Below are 20238 nucleotides of genomic sequence, written 5' to 3'. Positions count from 1 at the left end.
AAATTGAAGCAAAGGGAGAACTCAAACTTTTAATTTCCAGGTATGTTACTAACAGAGGCCAAGAATTTCAGGTGTGGAAATTAGCTGTAGGCAAGCTCTTTAAAAACATTAGTTTATACTCTTTAATTTTAATACAAGGCAGGTGTTTCTGCAATGGTTAGATTTTACAAGGGCACCATAAGGTCTCAGGGTCTCTTTTCAAAGTCATTCTCAAATACTCTTGATTTTCGGTTGGCAGCAATGACATCTTTACAAGTTAATACCTTTTCAGACACACAGGCAACAAAATCCCACTTTCTGTCTGGTCCAACTTAATGTCTGTTTGTAGAATGACTTGACATTAAATCAATCCATGGCCTAACTGGCACAGAAGATACTATTTCCTGGGCATGTCCACATTTGTTCCCATCTCCTCAGCATGAACTGTCAATCATTTCTCCTTTACTTTTCCATCCCCTGTCAAAGACTCCAGTGGATCCTGGAAAGTTGCATAGATGTCCACGCTAGAAGCTCTACTATTGCTTATCTCCAGGTCCCCCTGCTGAGAGCCAAAGCAACAGTTTGTTGTGAAGAATTGTATAAACAGTAATTATTTATAAATTCATTTTTGTGCACTGTAACGTACCTTAAAACCTGGTGTAGAGGGCGCTTTTAGGCAGCAGGCTTGAGCCCTGGAACTCTGAGTAAGGAAGAATGGCCCGTGGTGACTGCCAGGCTGAGGACAAGCAGGCACATCAGGAAACCCATCTAGAAACAGGAGGAAGCCCTAGTTTCTGACCAATGGACTACTTATGGCTGGGCACAGGTACCAAGAAAGGAAAAATCCATACCTTTCCATACCTCCTCACTCCCTGAGTTTCCTGTAGCTACACCACCACTGCCCCCTGGCGGACAGTATCTCCTTTGCTGTCCTGCCCACTGCTCCCATAAACTTGTTATTTCCTGTGTCCTGCCTTGGTGGAATTCATTCACCACAGGAGCTGCTGGTCCCACACCGAGGATTTCTACAACTGCTCTTCAGAGTCTTTTCTGGAGGGTAGTAGAATATACAGCATCACAAAACGACACTTAATTTTCACAGGAAGAAAAAGGTTTAGCATACATAATAATTGTGTGCATCAAGTAAACCGTAATAAAAAATTGAAGTGAAATTAAAAAAAAAATTAAAAAAAAAAATTGAAGTGCCCCAGAACCCTGAATTTTTATCAACCCTGCAATTTCCTGCAAGAAGAGAACCTCAAAGAAGTCACTGCTTTTGCTTTCAGTCAATTAGGAGTCGCCAAGTCTGTATAACTGATTCTCTGAGAAAAGCCCTAAATGAAACTCACACGTTTTAATGTAAATTAGTGACTAAATACAGAGCACACATCTCCACACCCTTATCCATCTGCTCAAGGTCAAATAGCCAGCAATTCTCTAGAAGGACTCTACTAATATTTTGGTTTTATTACCACAATAACTAAAATTATCAAGCAGGGAAAAAACATGTAATCCCAAATAAGAGAATGGCAGCCTGAGTAAAGTTCTCTCTCTCTCTCTCTCTCTACCTCTTTTTTTTTTTTCTTTTTCCTGAGTAAGGTTCGATTACTACAACGTCCAACAGAGCATGCAGCTGCACACCCTTATCTGTAAGGGCCATTCAGCCAGAGCAGCCCCACCCTGGTTTATCTGCCATTTTGTTGTAAAACTTAAATTGATTTTGGCCCCCCCACCCTCCGGCCAGGGGAACTTACTTAAAAAAACAAGTCCAGGGAAAGAGTCCCATGTAACAAAGTCCAAGTACAAAGGTGGGTCAGGCCAGGTGGAGGTATTCAATCAGTGGGGGTGCATACTATCTCCTAGCTAACAAGGTGATGGGCTAGTTTCCATGGCTACTGTGGGATGAATTGTAATTCAATTAGCCACCTGTGTGTGGCCAGGCCCAACCACAGGGCCTTTGCTCTATAAAAGTTAGTCTGGAAAGCAGGAGGGGGTTGTCCTCTCTGTAAGGGGCGGCCCAGACAGGTCTATTTGAGGGTCAGTTTGATTCTTGATGCTTGGCGCGAAATAAAGCTTTGCTTTACTTTCGCTTTGTATCAGTCTTGCTCCTTTAATCACGGACCCATTATTGGGGTACCCATTTTTGGGGGGGACCCTACACCCATCAGCTCAAGGTCAAATTGCCAGCAATTCTCTAGAAGGACTCTACTAATATTTTGGGATTTTTACCACAATAACTAAAATTTTCAAGCAGGAAAAATAACGTGTAATCACAAATAAGAGAATGGCAGCCTGAGTAAAGCTCTTTTTTTTTTTTTTTCCCCTTAGTAAAGTTCTATTACTACAATGTTCAATTTTCTGGTGAACCCACACTGCAGAGACAGAAGGAAAACTGCCATTTTGGTTCCCATATTTTACAAGAACTTCTATGAAATATTCCAGATAAATGAGTTTTAATCCTTCCCTGCCTCATCCTGGCTAATCTGGAAGGTAACACAATTAGTAACTATCTTTGCTGTTAGCAACTATATGCACACAATCACATAGATGATTATTCTTCAAATACTTTTTGGTAAGATATTTCAAATACCTTTTTGGAAAAAGGTGATCTTGCTCTTGCTCCTTTCAGTGGGTAAACAACCCCTCTACCAAGACCTCCAGGTTTTCCATTCACTGCTTCTCTCTTGAAAAAATGCTTACAATTGGCAGCATCCAGGATTTCGTCTTCTACTGGGTGGGTGCACTCAAGGGTAAACTTCAGAACTTGCTTCTTTCTCCTTCTCCCCCTTCACCACAAGCTTTTCAGAGGATGCAATGGCAGCAGCAGAGGCAGAAAGGAATTTCCCTTCTGTCTGAGCCTGGCTCCAGCCTGGCTGGCAGCCGCTCCCCTCTCCTGCCTCCCCCACTCCCTCCTCCTGTATCTGCACCACCATAGGTGTAGCTTGTACAACCAGCTCCTATACCATTCTGGGTGCCTCCATCATCCAATGGCTGCTGCTTTCCTACCCTCACTATCAGGGAACAAATAGCACCCTCTTGGACTTAAACCACCCACTTCAGATTTCCCTATAGGTGCCCCAGGTCGAAAATAAATGACAATGAGGAACAAATTGATTGACTTCTAAGTGAAAAAAGTGCAACATATTCTGTATTAAAGTTAATTTGAGCTTGTTGGTTTAAGATAGGCATGTCTATCTCAATTAGCTCCCAGCATTAAATATAACACTTTTATTCTACCAAGGTTTGCTGAAAATCAAATAGGTTCATGTTATCTCTTGCAATTTTTCAATAAAAGATGGTTTCAAATGACAGTTAAATTTTTCTTTCACTCTTAATGTCATAAAACAGAGTGTGGCTGGGGGTGGGAGGTAGGGAGAGGGTGGTGAGGTTATGGACATTGGGGAGGGTATGTGCTATGGTAAGTGCTGTGAAGTATGAATTGTGTAAACTTGATGATTCACAGTCCTGTATCCCTGGGGCTAATAATACATTATATTTTTATTAAATTTTTAATAAAATATAAATAAAAAATAAAATAAATTTTATTTTTATTATATTTTTATTAAAAAAAATATATACATAAATTCACCTGTCTCAAAGTTTTTATGGATAATTGCTAAAGTAGCTTTCACAGTCTTTGGTAACCTGAAACTTTATAGTTTTACTTGGATGACAAATCTGATTAAATTTGTTGGGTAGCTAAATCTTTTCCAAATTGGACAAAATACTGAATCATTAATTGTTAAACATAAGTTTTTTTTAAATTTTTTATAAACATATAATGTACTTTTATCCCCAGTGGTACAGGTCTGTGTATCGCCAGGTTTACACACGGCACAGCACTCACCATAGCACATACCCCCCCCAATGTCCATAACTCCATCCTGCTCTCACAAACCCCCTCCCCCCAGCAAACCTCAGTTTGTTTTGTGACATTAAGAGTCACTTACGGTTTGTCTCCCTCCTAATCCCATCTTGTTTCATTCATTCTTCTCCTATCCCCTTAACCCCCCATGTTGCATCACCACTGCCTCATATCAGGGAGATCATATGGTAGTTGTCTTTCTCTGATTGACTTATTTCACTAATAGCTCCATCCACGTCGTCACAAATGGCAAGATTTCATTTCTTTTGATGGCTGCATAGTATTCCATTGTGTATATATACCACATCTTCTTTATCCATTCATCTGTTGAGGGACAACTAGGTTCCTTCTATAGTTTGGCTATTGTAGACATTGCTGCTATAAACATTCGGGTGCGCGTGCCCCTTTGGATCACTACATTTGTAAATACCCAGTAGTGCAATTGCTGGGTTGTAGGGTAATTCTATTTTCAACATTTTGAGGAACCTCCAAGCTGTTTTCCAGAGTGGTTGTACCAGCTTGCATTCCCACCAACAGTGTAGGAGGGTTCCCCTTTCTCCGCATCCTCGCCAGCATCTGTCATTTCCTGACTTGTTAATATTAGCCATTCTGACTGCTGTGAGGTGATATCTCATTGTGGTTTTGATTTGTATTTCCCTGATGCCGAGTGATGTGGAACACTTTTTCATGTGTCTGTTGGCCATCCTTATGTCTTCTTTGTAGAAATGTCTGTTCATGTATTCTGCCCATTTCTTGATTGGATTATTTGTTCTTTGGGTGTTGAGTTTGTTAAGTTCTTTATAGATTTTGGACACTAGCCCTTTATCTGATATGCCGTTTGCAAATATCTTCTCCCATTCTGTCAGTTGTCTTTTGGTTTTGTTAACTGTTTCCTTTGCTGTGCGAAAGCTTTTGATCTTGATGAAATCCCAATAGTTCATTTTTGTCCTTGCTTCCCTTGCCTTTGGCTATGTTCCTAGGAAGATGTTGCTGTGGCTGAGGTTAAAGAGGTTGCTGCCTGTGTTCTCCTCAAGGATTTGGATGGATTCCTTTCTCACATTGAGGTCCTTCATCCATTTTGAGTCTATTTTTGTGTGTGGTGTAAGGGAATGGTCCAATTTCATTTTTCTGCATGTGGCTGTCCAATTTTCCCAACACCATTTATTGAAGAGGCTGTCCTTTTTCCATTGGACATTCTTTCCTGCTTTGTCAAAGATGAGTTGACCATAGAGTTGAGGGTCTATTTCTGGGCTCTCTATTCTGTTCCATTGATCTATGTGTCTGTTTTTGTGCCAATACCATGCTGTCTTGATGACGACAGCTTTGTAATAGAGTTTGAAGTCCGGAATTGTGATGCCACCAACTTTTGCTTTCTTTTTCAATATTCCTTTGGCTATGCAAGGTCTTTTCTGGTTCCATATAATTTTTAGGGTTATTTGTTCCATTTCTTTGAAAAAAATTGCATTAAATGTGTAAATTGCTTTATGTAGCATAAACATTTTCACAATATTTGTTCTTCCAATCCAGGAGCATGGAACATTTTTCCATTTCTTTGTGTCTTCCTCAATTTCTTTCATGAGTACTTTATAGTTTTCTGAGTATAGATTCTTAGCCTCTTTGGTTAGGTTTATCCCGAGGTATCTTAGAGTTTTGGGTGCAACTGTAAATGGGATTAACTCCTTAATTTCTATTTCTTCTGTCTTGTTGTTGGTGTAGAGAAATGCAACTGATTTCTGTTCATTGATTTTATATCCTGACACTTTACTGAATTCCTGTACAAGTTCTAGCAGTTTTGGAGTGGAGTCTTTTGGGTTTTCCACATATAGTATCATATCATCTGCGAAGAGTGATAGTTTGACATCTTCTTTGCCAATTTGGATGCCTTTAATTTCCTTTTGTTGTCTGAGTTCTGAGGCTAGGACTTCTAGTACTATGTTGAATAGCAGTGGTGATAATGGACATCCCTGACGTGTTCCTGACTTTAGGGGAAAAGCTTTCAGTTTTTCTCCATTGAGAATGATATTTGTGGTGGATTTTTCATAGCTGGCTTTGATAATATTGAGGTATGTGCCCATTATCCCTACTCTTTGAAGAGTTTTGATCAGGAAGGGATGCTGTACTTTGTCAAATGCTTTTTCAGCATCTATTGAGTATTTTTTTTTTTTTTTTTTGGTTTCTATTTCATTGATTTCTGCTCCGATCTTTATGATTTCTCTTCTGCTCCTAGGTTTAGGGTTTCTTTCTTGTTCTTTCTCCAGATCCTTTAGGTGTAGGGTTAGGTTGTGTATTTGAGACCTTTCTTGTTTCTTGAGAAAGGCTTGTACCACCATATATTTTCCTCTCAGGACTGCCTTTGCTGTGTCCCACAGATTTTGAACTGTTGTGTTTTCATTATCATTTTTTTCCATGAATTTTTTAAATTCTTCTTTAATTTCCTGGTTGACCCATTCATTCTTTAGGAGGATGCTGTTTAGTCTCCATGTATTTGGGTTCTTTGCAAATTTCCTCTTGTGATTGAGTTCTAGCTTCAGAGCATTTTGGTCTGAAAATATGCATGGAAAGATCCCAATCTTTTGATACCGGTTGAGACCTGATTTAGGACCCAGGATGTGATCTATCTGGAGAATGTTCCATGTGCACTAGAGAAGAATGTGCATTCTGTTGCTTTGGGAGGAAATGTTCTGAATATATCTGTGATGTCCATCTGGCCCAGTGTGTCATTTAAGGCCTTTATTTCCTTGTTGATCATTTGCTTAGATGATCTGTCCATTTCAGTGAGGGGAGTGTTAAAGTCCCCTACCATTATTTTATTATTGTTGATATGTTTCTTTGATTTTGTTATTAATTGGTTTATATAGTTGTCTGCTCCCACGTTAGGGGCATAGATATTTAAAATTGTTAGATCTTCTTGTTGGACAGACCCTTTGAGTATGATATAGTGTCCTTCCTCATCTCTTATTATAGTCTTTGGCTTGATATCTAATTGATCTGATATAAGGATTGCCACCCCTGCTTTCTTCTGATGTCCATTAGCATGGTAAATTCTTTTCCACCCCCTCACTTTAAATCTGGAGGTGTCTGAAATGAATTTCTTGTAGGCAACATATAGTGGGTTTTGTTTTTTTTATCCATTCTGATACCCCGTGTCTTTTGATTGGGGCATTTAGCCCATTAACATTCAGGGTAACTATTGACAGATATGAATTTAGTGCCATTGTATTGTGTGTAAGGTGACTGTTAGTGTATATTCTCTCTGCTCATTTCTGATCTACTTTTAGGCTCTCTCTTTTCTTAGAGGACCCCTTTCAATATTTCCTGTAGAGCTGGTTTGGTGTTTGCAAATTCTTTCAGTTTTTGTTTGTCCTGGAAGCTTTTTATTTCTCATTCTATTTTCAATGATAGCCTAGCTGGATATAGTATTCTTGGCTGCATGTTTTTCTCGTTTAGTGCTTTGAATATATCATGCCAGTTCTTTCTGGCCTGCCATGTCTCTGTGGATAAGTCTGCTGCCAATCTAATATTTTTACCATGTCTGTTACAGATTTTTTTTTCCCGGGCTGCTTTCAGGATTTTCTCTTTGTCACTAAAACTTGTAAATTTTACTATTACGTGATGAGGTTTGGACCTATTCTTGTTGATTTTGAGGGGGGTATTCTGCACCTCCTGGATTTTGATGCTTGTTCCCTTTGCCATATTTGGGAAATTCTCTCCAGTAATGCTCTCCAGTATACCTTCTGCTCCCCTCTCTCTTTCTTCTTCTTCTGGAAGCCCAATTATTCTAATGTTGTTTCGTCTTATGGTGTCACTTATCTCTCGAATTCTCCCCTTGTGGTCCAGTAGCTGTTTGTCCCTCTTTTGCTCAGCTTCTTTATTCTCTGTCATTTGGTCTTCTATATCGCTAATTCTTTCTTCTGCCTCATTTATCCAAGCAGTCAGAGCCTCCATTTTTGATTGCACCTCATTAATAGCTTTTTTAAATTTCAATTTGGTTAGATTTTAGTTCTTTTATTTCTCCAGAAAGGGCTTTTATAACTCCCGAGATCATTTCTCTAATATCTTCCATGCCTTTTTCAAACCCAGCTAGAACCTTGAGTATCGTCATTCTGAACTCTATATCTGACATATTACCATTGTCTGTATTGATTAGGGCCCTAGCCTCTGATACTGCCTCTTGTTCTTTTTTTTTTTTTTTGTGATAAATTTTTCCGCCTTTTTATTTTGTCCGATAAGAGTATATGAAGGAGCAAGTAAAATACTAAAAGGGTGATAAAGACCCCAGGAAAATACTCTTTAACCAAATCAGAAGAGATCCCAAATCGTGGGCTGGAGAAAGGGGATGAAAAGTGGTTCAGGAAAATAAAAAATAAAAAAAAAGAAAACAAATAAAGAAAAAATATAGAAAAGAAAAAAATATATATATATATTAGATAAACTAGTTAAAAAACGTTAAACAAAAGAAAAAGGTAAAAGTTAAAAAAATTAGCAGCAGAAGAAAAATAAATTAAGTTAACGGCAAGACTAGTGAATCATGGGGAGAAAGCCATGAGTTCAGAGCTTTGCTTTCTCCTCCTCTGGAATTCCACTGCTCTCCTTGGTATTGAAACTGCACTCCTTGGTAGGTGAACTTGGTCTTGGCTGGATTTCTTATTGATCTTCTGGGGGAGGGGCCTGTTGTAGTGATTCTCACGTGTCTTTGCCCCAGGCGGTGTTGCACCGCCCTTACCAGGGGCCGGGCTGAGTAATCCGCTTGGGTTCGCTTTGGGAAGCTTTTGTTCCCCAAACGCTTTCTGTAGATTTCTGGTGGATGGGAATGAAAATGGCGGACTCCCAGTCTCCAGCCCAGAGGAGCCGAGAGCTTAGGGCCCCACTCCTCAGTGTGCCCTCAGAGAATAGCGCCCAATAACTCCTGTCTCCCTGTCCTCCGGCCGTGCTCCGAGCTCACCCAGGCTGCAACCGGTTCAAGGTAACCCCAAGCTGAGAGCTCACTCCTCGGCTGTGTCTCTGTAGCCGGTTTCCCCGTTCTAATACCTGCAAGCTCTGCGACACTCAGACAACCCCGATCCTTCTGTGACCCTGCGGGACCTGGGGCCACGCTGACTCTGTATGGGCTTCACCCCAGTTTAGCTTCTGGAACGATGTCCCTTAGCAGAAAAGACTTTTAAAAGTCCCAATTTTGTGCTCCAGTGCTCCATCACTTGCTGGGAGCTGGCCCCTCCCCCCAGGGTCTATCTTCCCATCGCTTTTGATTAACTTCTCCGCCAGTCCTACCTATCAGAAAGTGGTTGATTTTCCGTTTCTAGAATTGCTGTTCTTCTTCTCTTCGATCTCCTGTTGGATTTGTAGGTGTTTGCAATGTTTAGATAACCTATCTAGCTGACTCCTGCTACATGATGTAGCCTCAGCCTGCTACTCCTCTGCCATCTTGACTCCTCCCTTCCACTAAACATAAGGTTTACTTGCTTTTGGTTTCCTATTGCTGAAGGAACAGAGGGCTGGCTGATGACAAACCAAAAGCTGACGCCCAGCAACCTTCTCCCACCCTCATTCCTGGGTGGTACATATTATGACATTCTTTAGGAATCTCCCAACTATCTTAATGTTAATACCTTGCTAGAGGGAAAAATGACCTTGACAATGGCAAGTCCTCAAGGCCTTGTAGGTCCTCTTTAGCATATAAAAGTTGTATTGAAACCTCCCTTTTCCTTCCCCCACCCCCATGGTACATAACCTGCCACTCCTCACAATCCCTGGGCAGCAGCTCTTTCTGCCCACTGGTCCTGTCCCTGTGCTTTATTTAATAAACCACCATTTTGCACCAAAGATGTCTCAAGAATTCTTTTTTGGTCATGGGCTCTGAACCTCACCCCACTGAACTTCATGTATATTCTAGAACTTCATCACTATTGCAGAGAAGCTGAGGATACTTGGGTCTATCGGTAAACATACCTGATGCTTTATCAAAAGATTGCACCACAGAAAAACATATTTTTACAACGTAGAAAATGTATCAATAAATTTCAGTTCTAAAGAATTCCAGTGTAACTCACAGTACACAACTGGTTACTACTTAGTTTTCATTAGACACTAAAGTTTCTAAGTGTTAAAATTCTACTAAATGTAATTAAGACTGATGGAGATTATGAAAGCAACTCTGCAGGGGAAAAAAATGTGTTTTTGATGAGAAAGATATAAGGAATGGGAATTCATTTTGTTGAGGTGGGGGAGGTAATTTTGTCCTAAATAAGACTCGTAGTTTAGAGAGAAAAGCTTAGATCAAAACTGAATGAGGGAAGAAAAAGAAAGAAAGAAAGAAAGAAAAGCTATAGAAGGATTGTGAAAGGAAATCATTGGGAAAGAATTTTATGTGTAGTCAGGACTAATGTTGAAATAAATAGATTTTTTTAAAATTTATTTAATTTTTAATTATTTTTTATAAACATATAATGCATTTTTATCCCCAGGGGCACAGGTCTGTGAGTTGCCAGGTTTACACACTTCACAGCACTCACCATAGCACATACCCTCCCCAATGTCCCTAAACCCACCCCCCTTTCCTGAACCCACTCCCCCCAGCAACCCTTGAAGGAGCAGGAGGCTGGCTGAGGACAAAGCAAAAGCTGGCGCCTTGCACCCCCCCCTTCACCCGCTCCCCTCCATATGTGTAGCATTCCTCAGGCACCCTGACTGCCATAAAATGATAAATAGTTCACTTGCTGAGATCACAATCCTGCAAGACAGGAGTCTCCCTTGGTTTGCAAATGTCCTTGAGATTACAACAAAGAAGTTACCTTATCAATAGCCCTAATGTCACCCTCCCCTCCATAAAAAACCGAAGGAGGCAGAGGTAGAAGGAAAAGTAAATAAAGTTAAATTTCTTCTAAACCTAAATCTCATTAACAAGGATGCTTGATAGCAGGAATGTAACATTCCACCAGGAGACTCCCAATTGTCTTTACTTGATAGTAACCAGGCCTTCAATATCCTGATAGTGCTTTTTTCGCATGTGTGGGCTAACCGGCCAGTTCTGCTTCTGTAAGATTGCTTTGTCTGCTTTCGCGCGGGGTCCCCTGACCCAATTCACTGATGCCAAGTATGCCTGTTCAAACTGTCAATCAGTCAGCTCAGCCCCACCCGAAACTTGTTTGTACCTGTCTATAAAAATCCTGCACCGACCCAGCTCCGGACCTCTCGGCGTTATCGGCACCGAGCGCCGCTGAGGTCCAGGTTCGAACCTGCAATAAACGACCCTTGCTGATTGGCTTTGACTCAGGTCTCTGGTGGTCTTTTAAGGTGGGGGTAATACTCTATTGGCATTTCACCCTCAGTTTGTTTTGTGAGATTAAGAGTCACTTCTGTTTTTTCATTTAAGATGGGTTTTCCCAATACTCCTGACTCTAAGTGGATATTGGCAGAAATGCACATTTGGGGATAACAGCATGGGATGTGTTCAGGTATATCTAGAAGTCCTGCGTTCACCCAGAATTTTAATATGTCCGACCAAATATCTGGGCAGAAACTTGCATGCATTGATGGGTTAGTCTTTGTTTCATTAAACCAAATGTAGCAGATCATTCAGAACAATCAAAAGTGATCACAGGCTGAGAGAGCTTTGCTGAGAGCAAGGCCAGGTCATTGGTCCCAAGCAGGAAAACGCTAGGGAGCAGCAGGACAGGGTGTGTGTGGTGGGATCCACAGTGCCCTTTTGATAAGGGAGCATGAGGCTGGCTGAAGACAAAGCAAAAGCTGGCACCTTGCACCCCCTTCTCCATCCGCTCCCCCTCAGTAATATGTGTAGCATTTCTCAGACAGCCCTGACTGTCATGAACAATAAACAAATAGTTAACTTGCAGAGATCACAATCCTGCAAGACAGGAATCTCCCAACTATCTTGATGTTAATGGCTTGCTAAAAGACAACTTTGGTCTCCTGGCAACTCCTAGGCCCTCTTTAGCATATGAAAACTCCATTGAAACCTCCTTTCCCCTCACCTTCCCCCAACCTCAGGGTACATAACCTGCCATCCCTCACAACCCAGGGCAGCAGCTTTTCTGCCCACAGGTCCTATCCCCTTGCTTTAATAAACCACCATTTTGCACCAAAGATGTCTCAAGAATTCTTTCTTGGTCATCGGCTCCGGACCTCAGCCCACCGAACCTCACCTAGGTTCTAGAACTTCATCATATGGCGGCTGAACGTGGGGTTTTGAGTCTTTACATTTGGACTCTGAGCTTCGGTGCAAAATTATTGAGTACTTTCTCTCCTTTTCCTTTATTCGCATTTCAGGGGTTTTCAAGGAGTATGGTCTTATTGGAACACTTGCATGTTAATTGCTCAGGCTATAATCCTCTAGCCCTTGGCTACTCTATGGGGAGGAGAGCATCTGCCTTTTGGCTGTAAGTTAGTAACCTGGCCTGAATGGCAATAAGACCCAGAAACTTGATACCCTCTCTTTATTCCTGTTCTTATGTAAAGTTGTCTCTCTTGGGCATGGGACAGTCACCTAAGTCACCAGGATGGCTGCCAATCTTAAGACTCCTGTGTGAGGTTTCCTCCTGATTGATCTAATGTGATGCCCTCCACATCCCTGGTCTAGCCACTTCTGGCTGAGAGACCTCCATGGGGAGCCGGCTGAAACTAGTATCCGATTGAATTAAAATGCAACTGGGGACAGTTTCCTAGGCAAGTTGTCTGTAAGGGCCAATGTGTTGGAATGTCGCATAGACCATGATGGATTTCAGTCTTTACTGTTTCTTGTCAGTGTCTTCTACAGACTACTTAAAGCTATGAAATTGGATAATTTCCCCTTGCCAAACTTTTATAGTATTTCCATGGGTTAAAATGGCAAAACAGTATGCAGTCTTCAGGACAGACAATGGCATGGCATGGCACAAGTATTTTGGTCCATTCACCAGGCACCCAGCAGCAGCCTAGGATGTGATGGGGAAGAGGAGGGACGCCGGCACCCCTCCAGGGCCTTTCATGGCAGAAATGCCTTGCCAGGGAAGGCAGGATGTTGATCAATAGCGATATCTTGAGGGAAGCCTCTGGTCCCTTTTGACACACGGGAACCTCTGACATATCCTGCATGGGACGCCACCCAGAAGTCGGGGGGAATTTGGTGATGGACCTTCTTTATGTTTCTGGGAGCATGGCCTAAGTAGGCTTCTTCAGTTCCCAAGGACTCCACCTTGGGGTGCTTTTAACCCACTGGAAATAATTTGGATTGCAAAACTTAGGAAAGGACTGAGGTCCTCTAACACTGCATGGCCTCAGTGGGATCTATCAGTTAGATCTCCTCTGCAGGAAACAGGGAAAATGGACCTAGGATACCTTCATTGTTCATACCTAGGCCTTCATTGCTCTGCACCAGGACCCCGAACTAAGGGGCTTTTGCGGAATGTGTTTGCCCAAATGAGTCAGTTAGTAAACCCAGGTTGCTGGGCCATCCCTAGCAAAGGGGACTCTGGCTTTATTTCTCTGTTTCTCCTAATAGATGTGAGGGCTTCTCCCTCACTCACTTCCCATGTTAATGGCTATAACTGGAGCCAGCTGGGGTTAGTCTAACAACTCAAGACAGAGACCGTAAGGAATATTCCCAAGCAGCTGCCGAAACTCTTTGTTTTGGGGAAGTTTCCCCGTCTTCTCTGGCCCAACTTGGACTGCTTAACCCCTCTCCCTTTGCTGGTGGTAAAGCACGGCTTCTGCTCCTCTGTTGGGGCTGATGAGCTCTAAAACCGGGAATCTCAGCCTCTTGGCAGCACTTTGTTTCTTCTGTTTCCCCCTTCTCCTGTTTCTGCACCAACGTGCGTGCAGCCTGCATGACTAGCCTCTAGATCATGCACCATGGCTCCTTCTCTCTTCACTGTCAAGGAGCAAGAAGAGCAGCCCCTGGACCTAACACCCCCCACTCCAGATCCTTCCACCCGTGTCTCAGGTAAACATTCAAAGTGGAGTGGGCCTAGGTGGAACGTAAATAAGTATTGGAACTAAGTTATGTTTGTTGGTTTAATTAAGATAGACATGTCTTAAGTTATCAGCAGTAAATGTGAAACTTTGAAGTTTACTGAAGGTTAAATAAGTTCGTGTTATTTGTTAAAATTTGTTAACAAAGAAATAACTAAACTGATGGTTAATTGTCCATCTCAAAGTTTTAATGGGTAATTGCTGAAGTAGCTTTCAAAGTGTTTGGTAACCTGAAAGTTTAAAGTTTTGGTTGGATGACAAATGGAATTAAATTATGGACATATAGGTCTTTTTTTTTTGTTAAGATTTTATTTATTTATTTGACAGAGAGATTACAAGTAGGCAGAGAGGCAGTCAGAGAGAGGAGGAAGCAGACTCCCTGCTGAGCAGAGAGCCTGGTGCAGGGCTTCATGCCAGGACCCTGGGATCATGACCTGAGCTGAAGGCAGAGGCTTTAACCCACTGAGCCACCCAGGTGCCCCTGGACATATAGGTCTTAATCAAACAGGATAAAATGCTAAGTTATTAATTACTGGATGTAGGTCTGTGCTTTTGACTTCTTAACTGCAAAGAAACTAAGAGTATTTAAATCTGTTGGTAAGCTTGTTTTCCACTTAACTGATTCATAAATTTGCCATCTGAAGAATTCTGTTCTAACAGTTCACAATTGGTTAATACTTAGTCTTCACTAGAGATTAAGGTATTTCTAAGAATACAAAATTCAGCTTAGTATAACTAAGACTGATGGAAATAAGGAAAACAACTCTGTGGAAAAGTAGATGATATGTAAGAAAAATTTAAGCAATGGGAATACATTTTCTTGAGGGTAAGACAAGGTAATTTTGTCCTAAATGGTTGTTTGGAAGGAAATGACTTGGGACAAAACCTGAATGCAAAGGAAAGTTGTAGGAGTGAAGGGAAATCTTCAGAAAAGGAATTTTAGCTATGGTCAGGACAAACTAAGATTGAAATGAATGGGTTTTAAAGATACATTGGCATAAGATTGAAATTGTCTCTGTTCAAAAGGACAAAGTTTTCTTAGATTAATTGATCTGCTGTTAAGAGAACGTAAATGGTTTTCTCTTTGCCTGCCCAGAAAACCAGTTTCTATGTTTTGTTTTATCAGGCATTTAACATCCCTAATTATATTTAGGCATGTGCTTCAAAACTTTATAAGATAAAGATTTAAGTTGTAAATCTCTTTAACTCAGGCTTTTCCTTTGTATGCGAAGTTACTCATGAAATACTGCTAAACCAATGATAAACCTTGGGTTACATTTGGGGAAATGCTATAACTATTCTAGAGATTCTATGCACTTCCTAAAGTTTTAATGTTTTGAGAGATCATCACTTGATATTGTAATTATGGAAGTGTTATGTGTCACAGAAATAACCTGATTTCCTTGCCAGCTAAATTGTAAACTCTAACCATATCCATTCTGAGTTTTTGTCATTTATAATTGTTTTAATTCTTTTGTAAAATGAGTTTTATCTTCAAGGAGATTCAAATAAAGGACTTTCAGGACAAATACAGATATTTGATACACTTGAAAATCCTAAAACTGAAATGGGTAAGAATTTCCAAAACTAACTTAAAGCTGCATTCACCAGATTTAGTAACATGGGACTAAATGAACTAAAAGATTATAGTGTTGTGTCTCTTAATGTTTTGTCTTGTTTTAGACATTGCCGGTTCTCTAATGTTTGCTCTTCCAGACTAGGGATACTTTTTCTTAAGTTACCTGTAATTTACAGAGATGTAAAATATTTGTAAACAAATCAAAGCATTCAACTTTTCTCTCTATCTGAACCTTCTGAAACCAAAAGGTCTCAGTAAGCATTCTTTCTTCCATGACAATCAGTCATTTGCATAAATTCAATAAGAATCTGTTCTCCTTGTAACAGGACAGCATTGGAAACTGGTTATTTTACCAAGACTTTGTCATATTTGAGAAAGACATGCATAGATTCAGATATGACCAGATATGACCAGACAGCTTTAAGGAACTAAGGTTGACTTTATGAAACCTAGAGCCATAAAGCCCCCTGCAACTGTTGGCCCGATACCTTGCTTACAGAGTTCCCAGCAGCCTCACCAGGTGAGTAAAGAATGTCACTCCTTGGTAGGTGCAGAGTCTCAGGAAAAGGCATTTGCCAAAATCGACAGGTATTGCAGGCATGCCTGATGGCAAGTACATGGCTAGGCTTCTGGCCCAGAGAGGCTACTAAAAGGTTCAACCTAGAGATTCCTTATAAGAAGTTCCAGCAAAGCAGATTCTAAAAGATCTATATGATCACACTCAACTGTTCTTGCTGAGCTTATGTAAATAGGCCAAGTTTGTTAAAACTGGACTTCTCAAGTGAATTAGTCCTGATTTTGCTATCTCTGGAAATGAGGGTTATTTTAGAGAGAAAAATTATGTTTTAATAACACACCTTTATGGATGTTAAATTCTAGATTTGATTGTCTTTAAATGTTGTTTACCTAAGCTAGAAAATTTGAGGTAAACTTCAGAGAAGTTGCACAATAGCTTCTTTAGACGATCTATTTTGTGGGGATATTAGCAGAACCCCATGGCACATGATTAAACAACTGGAAAAATGGGATTGATTCCCCAACAATTGTATAACTTAACTAACACCTTGTGTGTGGCTGGGATAAAGAAATTACCTAAAAAAGTCAGCATACCATACTCCATAGGATTAACTATGGACTTGTGGAGATAATGGATGACCCCACTTTTTTATGATTGTGATGAAGTTCTTGAACCTAGGTGGGGTTCGGTGGGGTGAGGTTCGGAGCTGACGGCTAAAGAAAGAATTCTTAAGACGTCTCTGGTGCAAAAAGGTGGTTTATTAGAGCATGGGGACAGGACCCGTGGGCAGGCAGAGATGCGGCCGCCCCGGGTTGTGAGGGTAGGCATGTTATATACCCTACTGTTGGGGGAAGGTGAGGGGAAAGGAGGTTTCAGTGGAGTTTTCATATGCTAAAGAGGGCCTACAAGGTGCCAGGATGTTCCAGGCCTGCCGGAGGCCTTGCCCTTGCTGCTGGACCAATGTTGTCTTTAGACCAGCCATTAACATTAAGATAGTTGGGAGACTTTTTGGTGGGGTGTCACAATCCTGCTATCAATCATCTTTGTTAGTGAGATTTAGGACATTTGTAAGCCAAGGGAGACTCCTGTCTAGCAGGATTGTGAGCTCTGCAAGTTAACTATTTGCTTATTGTTCATGGCAGTCAGGGCTGCCTGAGGGAATGGAGGGGAAAGGGTGAAGAGGGGGTGCAAGGCGCCAGCTTTTGCTTTGTCCTCAGCCAGCCTCCTGCTCCCTCATCAATTTGATTAGATGATGCATGGGGGACTCCCCTTACCTCTTGACAAGTTTTCTCCCACTTGACAGTAATCAGGATATTGTTAAGGCTGTACCACTCAAAGGGCTAATAATGGTTTCATCCCTTAGTCATATTTATCTAGAAGCCACATCTGTTGAGGTACAATTGCAAATAGATGCTTTAGCTAAGCATAGAACAGCCCTCCTCATAAAAGGAGCCTTAAAGATCACTATGGGACAGTCTCTGACTGTAATGACTTCACACCAGGTCCAGATTTGTCTTAGAAGCCAAAGGCCACCAATGGATGATGGAGGCTGACTAATTAAATATTGGGCCATACTTACAGATATGCCAGAAATAATACTTAAAACTTGTCAAACTTTAAACCTAGTTACCTGTATGCCTGAACCTGACCACTGTACTTCTTTCTCTATAGAGCAAAAACTGTTCAGAGGTTATTGATCTTGCTTACTCTATTTGACCAGATTTAAGATGCCCCTGTTAAAAATACAAATGACAGTTGGTTTACTGATGACAGTAGTTTTCATAAAAAGAATAAGAAAAGCTAGGTATGCCATAGTGCTCACTAGCACTTTGCAATTGCCAAAGCCTAAAAATAAACATTAACCCTGACTCCTAATATGCCTTCCTGGTACTACATACCCATGGAGCTATTTGGAAAGAAAGGTATTGCTGTCAAGCCATAACTCCCCAATCAAATAATGGGCCTAAGTTACAAAACCCTCTTTATCGCTGAAATGCCAATTGAATATTACCCCCACCTTAAAAGACCACCAGAGACCTGAGTCAAAGCCAATCAGCAAGGGTCGTTTATTGCAGGTTTGAACCTGGACCTCTGCGCCGCTCGTTGCCCGATAACGCCAAGAGGTCCAGAGCTGGGTTGGTGCAGGGTTTTTATAGACAGGTACAAACAAATTTTGGGTGGGGCTGAGCTGATTGATTGACAGTTTGAACAGGCATACTTGGCGTCAGTGAATTGGGTCAGGGGACCCCGCGCGAAAGCAGACAAAGCAATCGTACAGAAGCAGAACTGGCCGGTTAGCCCACGCATGCGGAAAAAAGCACTATCAGGATATTGAAGGCCTAGTTACTATCAAGTAAAGACAATTGGGAGTCTCCTGGTGGAATGTTACATTCCTGCTATCAAGCATCCTTGTTAATGAGATTTGGGTTTAGAAGAAATTGAACTTTATTTACTTTTCCTTCTACCTCCGCCTCCTTCCGTTTTCATGGAGGGGAGGGTGACATTAGGGCTTGAGGAACTGAGTTCTGTGTCCCTGGAAATTGGGCTATTGATAAGGTAACTTCTTTGTTGTAATCTCAAGGACATTTGCAAACCAAGGGAGACTCCTACCTTGCAGGACTGTGATCTCTGCAAGTTAACTATTTATCGTTTTATGGCAGTCAGGGGTGCCTGAGGAATGCTACACATATGGAGGGGAGCGGGTGAAGGGGGGGTGCAAGGCGCCAGCCTTTGCTTTGTCCTCAGCCAGCCTCCTGCTCCTTCAATCGCTATACTAAGGATGGTGATGAGGGAGTAGGAGGCTGGCTGAGGACAGAGCAAAAGCTGGTGCCTTGCACCCCCTCTCCACCTGCTCCCCTCCATATGTGTAGTATTCCTCAGCCACCACTGACCGCCATAAAGTGATAAATAGTAAACTTGCAGAGATCACAATCCTGCAGGACAGGAATCTCCCTTGCTCTACAGATGTCCTAGAGATCTACAAACAGGGAGGTTACCTTATCAGTAGCATAAATTTCCAGAGGCAAATAACTCTCAGTTCCTGAAGCCCTAATGTCTCCCTCCCCACCATAAACTGGAGGAGGCTGAGGTAGAAGGGAATGTAAATGATAGCAGGATCATAATACCCCACCAAGAATCTCCCAACTATCTTGATGTTAATGCCTGACCTAAAGACGACATTGATCAGGCCATAAGGGCAAGGCCTCCCCCTGGCACTTTGTAGGCCCTCTTTAACGTATGAAAACTCCCCTTGAAACCTCCCTTCTCCTCACCTTCCCCCAACCGCAAAGTATATAACATGCCTACCCTCACAACCCGGGGCAGCAGCTCTTCCTGCCCATGGGTCCTGTCCCCGTGCTTTAATAAACCACCATTTTGCACCAAAGATGTCTCAAGAATTCTTTCTTGGTCATTGGCTCCAGACCTCAGCCCACTGAACCTCACCTAGGTTCTAGAACTTCATCAATGGTATATATCAAATCTGGGATACATATTTGTGGCTCACACCCACTATTGGACAGCTCAGTCAAAAGGCAGTTTTTGCTGGGAACAAAGAAATCAAACGTATGTGCTTGGGCAAATAACACATGACATCCAGGATGGCCTTAGATGTCCTGACAGCAGCACAGGTTGGCACATGTGCAATTAACAAAACAGAATGTTGCATGTACATCCCAGACTCTCACAAAAATGTCACAGGACTAATAAAAGATATGAATACCTAGATTAAGGCTCTACAAGATCCTTCTCTCTCTCTCAGTGATTTGTTAGCTTCCTGGTTTGGAGGAGGACTATGGCCAACAATTAAAAATCTCCTTTTCGGGATTCTCATTCTTAATCGCTTTATTAATCTTAATATGTTGGTTTGTTCAATGTTTCTCTACTTGGTACTGAGACTCCATTGCTGCAATGACTTTCACCACAACAGATGATCCTGACCACGCAGAGGCACTTCTTCACTGTCAAGTGCTGGATTCAGCTGCCTCCACCTTTCATAGCTCCCCTATATGTTCCTCAACTGATCAATGTTGACCTGAGTAGGTTAGGACAGCTCTACGTATCTATTCAGCAGGAAGAAGTTACAGAAGATGAGACCTTCCCCCTTCAACCTCCTTAAAGATTTAAGGGTCAAAATTGTTCAGGGGTGAATGATGAGGGAGCATGAGGCTGGCCAAAGACAAAGCAAAAGCTGGCACCTTGCACCCCCTCTCCACCTGCTCCCCTTGGTAATATGTGTAACATTCCTCAGGCACCCCTGACGCCATAAACTAGAAACAAATAGTTAACTTGCAGAGATAACAACCCCGCAAGACAGGAATCTCCCAACTATCTTGA

At 41.7% G+C, this 20238-nt stretch overlaps 1 pseudogene; it reads right to left on the bottom strand.

Annotated features, from left to right (window-relative positions):
• Nucleotides 1-1779: 1779 nt before the first annotated feature.
• On the bottom strand, nt 1780-19805 carry LOC116589406 (annotated as a pseudogene).
• Nucleotides 19806-20238: the final 433 nt, after the last annotated feature.

This window comes from Mustela erminea, chromosome 4, assembly GCF_009829155.1.
Source record: "Mustela erminea isolate mMusErm1 chromosome 4, mMusErm1.Pri, whole genome shotgun sequence".
In the NCBI taxonomy this organism is placed as follows: domain Eukaryota; kingdom Metazoa; phylum Chordata; class Mammalia; order Carnivora; family Mustelidae; genus Mustela; species Mustela erminea.
This window is presented reverse-complemented; position numbering and strand designations above follow the sequence as displayed.